The 11,131-nt window shown below is 33.3% G+C and overlaps 1 non-coding gene and 1 pseudogene across 1 annotated transcript; both read left to right on the top strand.

Annotated features, from left to right (window-relative positions):
- Positions 1-11,131, top strand: part of LOC145961836 (proto-oncogene tyrosine-protein kinase ROS-like) — a 155,887-nt pseudogene that overhangs the window by 49,727 nt on the left and 95,029 nt on the right.
- Positions 4,044-4,163, top strand: LOC145959902 (5S ribosomal RNA). Its single transcript, XR_014435220.1, has one exon. It is a non-coding gene; the product is annotated as a 5S ribosomal RNA (ribosomal RNA).

Below are 11,131 nucleotides of genomic sequence, written 5' to 3'. Positions count from 1 at the left end.
TAACTCTCCTTTCCTCTCCCCTCCCCCCCCTCTATCTCACGATCCATCTATTTATCCCTTTATCCATGTCATCTACAATACTACAAATGCATTCCGATTTTCATTGCTGCCACAGTCTACAGACAATTTCGGAACTGTTGATTGCAGTAGTAGTACAGTACTGTGTACTGTCAGTATATTTTCAGCGCATTTCGAAAAACACCCAATGTTACAAGTTCACTATTACTCAAAATTATCTGTTATTGATAGCGAAATAGAATAAGGGATTGGGTAAAAAAAATAATATGTGACATATGATACTAATATGAAAGACTAATATATGAAATGAAAACAAAATAATATATGAAAAAAATAATATGACAAAAACTAATATAACAAAACAATTGTAATAAAAAATGCAATTAATAAATGCAAAATAAAATTTCTTGATAGGAAACTTCTTGAAATTTCTTGAAACTTTTTGAACAAAGGAAAAGGCTTGTAAAAACGTATTCGAGAATAAGAATGATAATTATGTTACATCCAGACTCTTGAATGGATGTGCCATCTGGAAGAACGTAACTTATTTACCCCGTGATACACTTTACAAGAACGTGAATGATTCTGGTCGAACAAACTGTTTGAGCCTTTATTTGATCGGACGTCGTGCTTATGGGGATATGTTGCACTGGAATCTGCGATGTTGTGATATTATAGTCATTAAACGGTAATTTGCTGAATTTCATATCCTGGATATATGCTTGGCCCTTTACCGTGAACAAGAGATATTCCGTGAGAATATTGTAATACTCATCTTTGTCCTCAATATATTGTGCTTTGCCGGTATTGTTCAACCATTTTTGGTACGCCATAAACCATGGATCGAGAGTATGATTATTGATGTACGGATTTTGCATGAGAATGTCCACCAGCTGAACCAGCGCTTGACGATCCTCGTAATAATTTACACCCGTCAAGTATATGTTGACGTATTTACCGTACTTGGGAAAGTATTCCTTTAATTTATTGTGAAACTGTATAGAGTAAGATTCCTGATTCAGACAGCTTAATATACGCTACTTTATTATTTTGCTACAGATTTTATAAGAACTATGTATGATAAGTAAATATCGCTATTTTTAAAACAACTTATTTAATGAAAAAACATTTTCTATTTGATATTACCGAAGCAATGATGACTGAAAGTAAAATAAATAAGTTAGATAACATGTGAATAATTTTGGATCAAAATTATTGTTCTAACGTTCTAAGAATTTTTTTGACTCTAAAAAGGATCAATTAAATGTTTTAAAGCATATTTCAAAATGTAGACTTTCTTTGTATACACAATTCGCTCTCCGAATAAAATTTTCTTGTATAATTGAACCATTTCTGATGTGACGATTGCTATTGCACAATGGAACTGTTTTTCTAAATTGAATATGTGTGGATCGAAATTATTCACATATTATCTAATCTACTTATTTTACTTTCAGTCATTGCTTCGGTGATATCAAATGAAAAATGTTCTTTCATTAAATAAATTGTTTTGAAAATAACTATTTAATAGATATTTAATAAATATCTAGTTATCATGCATAGTTCTAATATGAAAATTATATATAGTTGGCCAATCCCTCACGTAAACAAGATAATGAAACTTATGGGAAAAGATGTATGTACTTATGGAAAAAGGAATATTAGTGAACAGTACAAACATGAGATAAAATGTTTCTTTCTTTTTTTATTAGTTATTTTTTTAATATTTTTGACTAAAGTAAAAGAGAGAGAAAGATTGTAATATTATATAATTTTATATTTTTATATATTATATAATTTTATAATTTTATATATTATATAATTTTACATTACATTTTTAGTTTCATCAATTTTATATTAATTTTAGTTTCATTAATAATTTAATATTTGATTTATAATTAAAAGTTAGATGACAGATTATTTTTTTTATACATTTTTCCTTATGCATTTTGTTGTGTAATACATACTATATATATATAGTTCTCTCAAAATAATTTAAGAATCAATTTATATATATATATATATATATATATATATATATATATATATATACATTTATAAAAATTATCGATTTCCGAATATGATCCTTAGTGTGTGTGTGTGTGTGTGTGTGTGTGTGTGTGTGTGTGTGTGTGTGTGTGTGTGTGTGTGTGTGATATACATAGTTTCCGCTGATGTTACAATGGTTCGGGAGTCATCAATCAGGATGAGGGGAACCTAGATTTTATAATTTAATCCTAACTGGTATTTGCAATATAATCTATTTTTTAATCTATTTTCTATAATCTATTTTTTTAAATAAATAAAATTATAATAAAACAAAAATATTAAAAGATCCAGCTATAAAATCAAGCGGAGATATTATGTACGCAAGAAAATTCAAAGACAATCAATAATTAGTAACAAATTTATTAAATAAAGTTATTGAATGTTGGAATCGCGGACATTTCGATTAGTCTTGTTAATAGTATCGTTAGTGCAAGTGACAATTAACCCATACAGTACCGAGCACTGTAGTAATATTGCGGCAATATTGCAATGTTATCACAATATTAATTATTAATATTGCTGTAATATTTTGTGCTGTATGGGAATTCGCTACGTAACAATAACGATATTGTCGTTAGAAAATAGACTGAAGGTTTCTTTCACTTATATTCCCACTAAGCAAAATGTCAATAGATTGACAGCAGATTCGACCAGAATTTCACATCAGAATCATAGCTATTTGTGTCTGCATTAAGCTTGTGTTCTGGCGACAGAGTAAAACATAATCTGACAACTGATGGTCGGCAGAAACCGAGAATCTGCGCACGTAATCTGATGGCAAATTGATAGCAAAAACCGAACAAGATTTATACTTATTTATATTATATAAATAATATTATATAAATAATATTATATAAATGCAATAAAATTGATTACAGGTGCTAAATAAGAATATTATCGGCAAATTACAATTTTCTTTTAATATGACATATACAATGTAATATATGTTATCGTAGTTATATCTCACAAAGCGAAGAACTAGCAAATAGCCACAATTATGAAGAATAGAACCAGGAGACCGAATTAGGCCTGATTAGAGCCACCAAATTGTGCCAAAAAAGTTATATGTTATCATTTCCAAATTTGCCCACTTGTAGGCAAATACTACTTTAACCCTTTCGTACCTCCGGCTTTCCCAAAAGAGATGTGTTTCATATGAAGACAATTTTATAGGTTTTTGGGGGTACTGATTACAAATTTATCATCAAAATGTAAATTCAAAATGGCGGATTCAGGATGGCGACTATAAAAAGCTCAAATATAAATATATTTAAAATATGAGCTTAGATTTTATTTTTTTAAATATATATATTAAAATATATATATTTAAAATATATATATATATTATGTTTTTTCCTGAATACACACACACACGTTCGAATCGTAGCATTGTTATACACTTTTTTTGCAAGCCGCGCATCTGTCGCGAGACTTGGATGCTCGTCGCACGCGTCTTACATTGATTACACATAAGAAATATTATAATATTTATCCTAATAAAATTGTAATCATAAAATAAAACTTTTAGTTTATAATTAGCATAAATTCTACGATATTCTATATTATTAATAATATAATTCTATAATTCTTTTTTGATTAATATACGGATAATCTTAATTTTCTAAAAGTTTGATTATTTGCAAAAGTTTAGATAATTATATTTTATTGTAAACATTACATTTCTCAAAGTGCGCGATTTCTTTACATATATAGCTTGAACTTTCTTCTTTAAAACAAGCCAAGGAAAAAGTCGATAGGATTATTTGTTTAAAAGTTATGATTTTTTCGTCGGTGGGACATATATGTATGTCCCGGAGGTACGAAAGGGTTAGGTACGGAAAACAATACATATAAATAACAGCATACGTAACGTTTGAAAATTTTATAAATAACTGCGTTCTATATGTTTAAAAATTTATAAAATACGTTCTAAAAATTTAAAAATTATATCTTCAACAACCGAAAGGCTCATTAACGGCAACGGTCATATCACGTTGGAAAACACCAGTTCTCGTCCGATCACTGAAGTTAAGCAACGTTGGGCATGGTCAGTACTTAGATGGGTGACCGCTTGGGAACACCATGTACTGTTGGCACCATCTTTTCTTTTTGCTAATTTAAATATTATCAATATTGATATAATTTTTTTATTCCAACCCTTATATGCTACATTATTTTCTTATGTGATTACTATTGAGTCAATAGATTGTATATTTTGTGAAAAATGGTGATAAATAACAGCATTCGCAGCGTTTGAAAATTGATAAATAATTGCATTCAGTGTGTTTAAAAATTTACAAAATACGTTGTAAAAATTAAAAAATTATATCTCCAACAACCGAAAGGCTCATTATTGGCAACGGTCATACCACGTTGTAAAACACCAGTTCTCGTCGTCGTGCCGCTAAGTTCAGTCGTACTACTAACGAAATCGATTATCCGCTAAAATCATAAAAATAAATCTACAATTTATAAAGAAATATTGCAAGACAATATAAAAAACTGTCTCCCATTACAGAAAAGACACTAAATACGTTATGTGGTGAAAAGATTAGCACCACTAAGAAATCCAGTACGATCGACGCAGGTGACATAACCTCGTTGCTAAGAAAGTCCATTATAAACAACCAGCTTTATACAGTAAAGTATAAGGCAACAAATATAAACAGTGCCTCGCTAGAAAAGTTGCATCAGCAACTAATAAAGAAACAAAAGAGTAGGAATCTGCATCCAAATCTTACTTTAGTCAAGATGAAGAAAAGTCAACATGTAGATGACTCGAACAAAGAAAACCTACAGCCCATAAAAAGCACTATACCGATTAATAATACACCCCTGAAAGAGGACGTACAACCACAAATCGACTCCCAAATCGAGGATACGCCAACCTATAACGTACTAACGAGGGATAAATACACACCTCTTAATGAAATTACAGATCTAAACAGATTCAGATGCTAACGACAATAGCAGCATCGTAGCCGAGTTAAAAAATCGGAATAGACGGACTCATCCGATTACTGAAGCCTCCAGCACCCAGGATAAACCCTTCCACGACAACACAACACAAAAAGGAATAAACGTCCATCCAGGGCCTTCTAATATAACAATATCCAAAGAAGACGACAAGGATCGGCCTAAAGGAAAGGATCAAAAGATGGAAGAAAAGCCACCTCCGCTCAACATCATTTATCAAAGCCCAAAGGACACAGAACGGCTTATAACTAGCCAAATAAAACAGGCAAATTTTACAATTAAGCGTATAAATAATAATAAACATATATTACAGATGTTCTCGCTAACAGATTTCCATAAAGCTAAAAAATTATTAGAATCGGTATATACGTGTTTTTATACTTTCACACCAAAAAAAGATAAAGCTATCTCAGTACTACTAAAGGGATTACATCACTCGTATGATCCGCAGGTAATTCTAAGTGAATTAAAATCGCTAAAGGTCGAAGGTATAGACTTTCATAAAATTACTCTCTTTAAGATAAAAAGATCCGTAAGTGAGAATATCCCATTATCTATCTTTTTAGTGCAGTTGGAGGCAGGAAGTAAAATACAAAATCTTCTCAAAATAAATAGACTATGTCACCACGTTATATCGTGGGATAAATTAAAAAACAAAGACATTATACAATGTAAAAGGTGTCAACGATTAGGGCACGTAGCATCCAACTGCAACCTCAAATATAGATGCGTAAAATGCAATGATCCGCATGACCCAGGAGAGTGCAAATTATCTCCAAATAGCATACAGGATAAGACCAAATTATATTGCGCAAATTGTCAAAGTTACGGCCATCCCGCATCCTATCGTGGTTGTCCAATACTCCTTAACCTGAAAAAAAAGCACAAGAAAAGAAAATAGAGCTACAAGAGAAAAGAGAAAGAAAGATAATAAATCTAAACAACTACGTAAAGAAAAATATCAATTTCGCAGACGTAGTAAAGAATAATAACACAACATCCTCACCTGCAGAACGAAACCCTGCACCACACGAAAACACATCTCCAAATGCACCCTTAGCGTCTAGTATCAATGGTATCATAAACATGTTCAAAACTCAAGTAATGACACTTCTATAAAAGCAACAGTAACAAATAAACAATCTTACACAGCTAGTTGAAAAAGCGGAAAAAAAACAGATTACGTTTTAAATATAATCGACTCTATATGCCAAAATAATGACTAACTTTAATCAAAATAAAAAAACTTACCCAAACTTAAATTACTTGTAATTAATGTAAACTCAATCGTAACAAACCAAAAAAGATCTTCGATAACAAACATACTAAAGACACAAAAGCCAGACGTAGCTTTACTCTCTGAAACAAAACTAAAACAAAATCACGTGGTAAACTTTAAAAATTACAACATAATAAGAAATGATAGAAGCGATAGACAAGGAGGCGGAACAGCAATAATAATAAAAAAAAATATAGACCAAAAGAAAGTACATATATACACGCCTCAAACAAAACCCTTCTTAGAAAATACTATTATAAAAATAAAATTAAAAACTAATACATACCTATTCCTAATAGCAGCCTACGCGCCTTGCGGTAATAAAAAAGAATTTATCCCAGAGCTCAATAATTTATTCGGGCAACTCCAACTAGAAAGAGAAGAAAACTATTATATTATTGCAGGCGACCTAAACGCTAAGCACACCAACTGGTTAAATAAAGAAAATAATCCTAGAGGAGTGTCTCTGAATAAATGGTTAGCGAACAATGAATTCCAATATCGAAGCAAACTGTATTGTACGCAGTTTCCCTCCTATCCTTTAGGAGAATCACATCTTGATATCATAATAGCAGACGTACGGATAGATTTCAATAACACAGTAGACTCCTTCAAACTACCAAGCGTCCCATATGATAGCGATCACAACGCGATTCTTGCACATGTCTCTTTTACAGAAGACACACAAATACCGTTCACAAATAACACTGCAACACAAAAATACAATTATAGAATGACAGACTGGGAAAAATTCGCTAACACATTAAAACAAGATTTTAAACTCGACATCCCCAATGACAAAAACTTAACTATACAAGAAACAACAGAATACTTAAAACAAATAGATAATATTAAATTATTAATGAAGGAATCAGAAAAGTTATTTCAAAAATAAAACCTAAAGACGGAATAGATACCTATCTAAACTCAAATATCATAAACTTACAAAAACTTAAAAGTCATATACTAACACAACTACATAAAAAACAGAGAGAATGGCCCAATGCAAATGAAAACGCGATTAGAATGCTAAAAAATCTGTTGAGAGATGTCAAGAATAGACTGAAAGTAGACTTCGCGAGCTCGGTAAACAAATACTGGGAGGAAAAGATTCGCAACATCCCTGTTAATAACTCCGCGTCAATGTTCCCGCAAGTAAATTCAATATTCCGGAAAAAGAACATAGCCGAAATATCACAGCTCAAAATCCCGCGCGAGAGTAAGCATATTTTAGACAAATATAATATAAATACCGGGAATATATCCATAAATGAAAATAATGAAACTATAGTCAGCAACATTGAAGATAAACTTAATGTAATTGGTGCTTTTCTTGTAAACATAAATAACGAAAAGAGGACGAGCAATATTAGGTTTGAAGAGATAATAGAAAACAAAGCGCGCGAATTAGTTAACACAGCAGAAATAAAGCGTAAAAATAACGAAGTAATATGCACATTCAACGAAAATAACACTTCTGACAACCCATCAACAGAAGAAGGACCAAAAAGCTACTTTACTAATGTTTTCTCTTTAGAAAAAAAATTTAGACATCTTAATAACAAAAAATCATCAGGTATAGGCGAAATACCAAATATAGTACTCAAACACTTACCTTCAGCCATGATACGAGCTTATGCGATCCTCTTTAACAATTTATTAAACAATAGATATTTTCCACTGCACTGGAAAAAAGCCTTAGTAGTACCGATCCTAAAAAGAAATAAAGAAGACACAAACCCAATAAATTATAGACCCATAAGTCTACTCCCGAATATAAGTAAAGTATATGAAATGATAATAAATGACGCGATATTAGCAGAGTGCTCGGAAAAAAACGTCTTACCCGAAAATCAATTCGGCTTCAGATCCAAACACTCCACTTTACACGCTATTAATAAACTTACCTCAGACATCTGTTGGGCCATAAATGACAAGAAGTGCGTAGGCGCCTGTCTCATAGATTTAGAAAAAGCGTTTGATTCGGTCTGGCTATCAGGCCTCATTGTCAAGCCTAGTCAAAACAAATTCCCCGATCACATGATAGAATTAATCTGGAGCATGATAAGTGAAAGATCCTTCGTGACCGCCATAGGAAAGCTTACTTCTTCAAATGACTTCGTTATAACAAATGGATTGCAACAGGGCTTAGTAAACTCTCTCATTCTTTTCAATATATACACATGTTACGTGCTGAAATTTTGCAATACAAATTCGGTCTGCCCCATAAAATCCATCGCCTTTGCAGACGACTTAATAATTTATCACGAGGATTCATGGCCCTCACGAATACAATGCAAGCTTCAAGATGGATTCGAAAGAATCAATACATATTATAAATCGTGGAAGCTGAAAATAAAAATAAACAAATGTGAAACCATTTTATTCAGATAGAACCTAGAATATGCGAACAAAAACGTATGAAAGAATTATAAAACATTCTCCATAAAAGATGGAAATGAGATTATACCACACATGAGTTGTGTAAGATATCTAGGAGTTTATTTAGACGAAAAGCTAAAGTTCAACAAACATATAGAAACACAATTAACAAAAGCAAAAAAAGCCTTCTTTCAACAAAAAAGACTCTTTTACTCAAAAATATTAAATACAAAAATAAAAATAATATGTATGTTACTTACCTCTAATTAGACCTATTATTACATATGGATGCCCTGTGTGGTATAACGTCAGTGCCTCACAATTGGAAAAAGTCAGACAGTTTGAACGTAAATGCTTAAGAGTTTGCCTGAGAATGTTCGCAAACCCAGAACATGATTACTGCAAACATTACAGTAACAAAAAGATATATGATAAAGCAGATATTCCAAGAATAGACACAATTTTATAATAAAACTCACACGAGACCATTTTGCAAATGCAAGCCTCATTAAACACAATAGCTTAATCTTTGGTGCATTATATCCACACCCAGAGTACCACGCAAAAACATTAACCTCTGGCTTTATCCCTCCTGAAGCTTTCCCATATTTAGACGCTAATGGCTATATACAAGACATAAATGGTATCCCAACCATTTATCACATACCTAGACATAAAAATATAAAAACCATAAAATATCCGGCAAATGTAAACTGCTTAAGAGATAAGATTGAATTACGTTATTGCATGGACCTTCCAGAAAGAGATATACAGGATAAACACCGTGAAAATTCCAAATACTGGTGGCTCGAAAGAGATAAGTAGCCTTCCTTCCTTTCCTTCTTTCTTTCTCTTTCCTATGATTAGTGCAAAGTAAGGAAAAATCCATTAAAACACACAAACAAATAAATATATATATATTAATGACAATGTACCAAAGCGCAGACCACTTTTTTTTTTTTTTTTGGTAACCCAGTGGAAATGCTTGATGCATACCCTCGTCCCCGGGGGAGGAGCGAGGATTATGCGGGACTCCCGGCAGCGCCAAGTGTTGGCCCGCCAGTTTACCCGCTAAAACCACTGGGGTGGCCTTCCACGCGTTGGAGGAGCAGGCGGGAACCCGGAACTGCCGTTGCATTACATCGGCATCCCCAACTGTGTCTCCCCTCCGCGCTTAGGGCCCGGCAAACTTGGGTGCTACTGCCGGGCCTCCTTCCCGGGGAGGGCTTTGTTGGCCGCTCCCCGCTTTCCTTCCTCAGTGTGGGCAGACGGGGCCACGCCGTCCACCCACCTTCCTCGTAGGCCTATTTACTGGTCGCCTTGGGCCCCCGTCTTCGGCGACCAGGCCTAGAGGGAATCGTACTTGGGCGCCATCCTAAGGTGGCCCCGTGCGTTCCTAGGGAGGGGAATTGAATCTCCCCCCCTGTACTCCTACTCCGTTTATGCGGACTTGAGGGAGCTGTGGCTCCCTCGCATCTTCCAGCACCGAGCTGTGGTGCTGTAAGGAGGGGGAGGGGGGGTTTATTCCCCTGCCCTCCTCCTCGCCATCCCTTTTGCAGACCACTAGTCTTATGCTACTAGTAATGTATATAAGTTAATGTAAGCTAACCTTTTAGACTAATAAAATTTACAAGTCGTAATAATAAGTCAGTATAACAGTATTCCCGTCCAATGTACATATTATAACCTCTAAGGATATTTACAAAACTGTTAGTGCCTAAGTATATAAAAGAATAGCGGATAGAATAATGTCTACATAGACTGATAATTTGCGTTGTTTTGTTTCTCTTTTTTAACTATTTTAGTTTATACTATGTTATAACAGCGTAAAACAGATCTCCGAAGTTTTTTCCTGCGCCTTTTTCTCTGGATAAACATTACATAATACCAACCTGTAAAGATCCGTCCGCGAATCACCTCGATAATAAAAATAACTACCATACCGACCATAGAACAATTATAATAAATAACTAATAAGTCCTAAGAGATTCTCCTCGGAGACCACAGTGACATTTAAAAGATGAAATGTAAAAACTCGTTTATTGGTTTCTAAAAAATTATTGTAACTGAAATGGGCATTCAATAAACAACTTATACACACACACCAGTTTTCGTCCGATCACTGAAGTTAAGCAACATTGGGCATGGTCAGTACTTAGATGGGTGACCGCTTGGGAACACCATGTACTGTTGGCACCATTTTTTCTTTTTGCTAATTTAAATATTATCAATATTGATATAATTTTTTTATTTCAATCCACTGAACTATATATAAACTGGATTGGAAACTGTCATTGTATGTATGTACATAAGCGAATAACGGGCCTGAGATAGATTTTCAGGGCTAAGTGTCTCACTCACACGCATCTACGCACATGTGCACATTTTGCAGAGTACAAGCAGATCTAAAAGGATGAAATGAGACAT

This window comes from Camponotus vicinus, unplaced genomic scaffold (assembly GCF_025532165.1).
Source record: "Camponotus vicinus isolate PSW18456_S1 unplaced genomic scaffold, iyCamVici1.0 SCAF_1, whole genome shotgun sequence".
Taxonomy (NCBI): domain Eukaryota; kingdom Metazoa; phylum Arthropoda; class Insecta; order Hymenoptera; family Formicidae; genus Camponotus; species Camponotus vicinus.
Note: the sequence above shows the minus strand (reverse complement) of the source record. Positions and strands in the feature narration are given on the sequence as shown.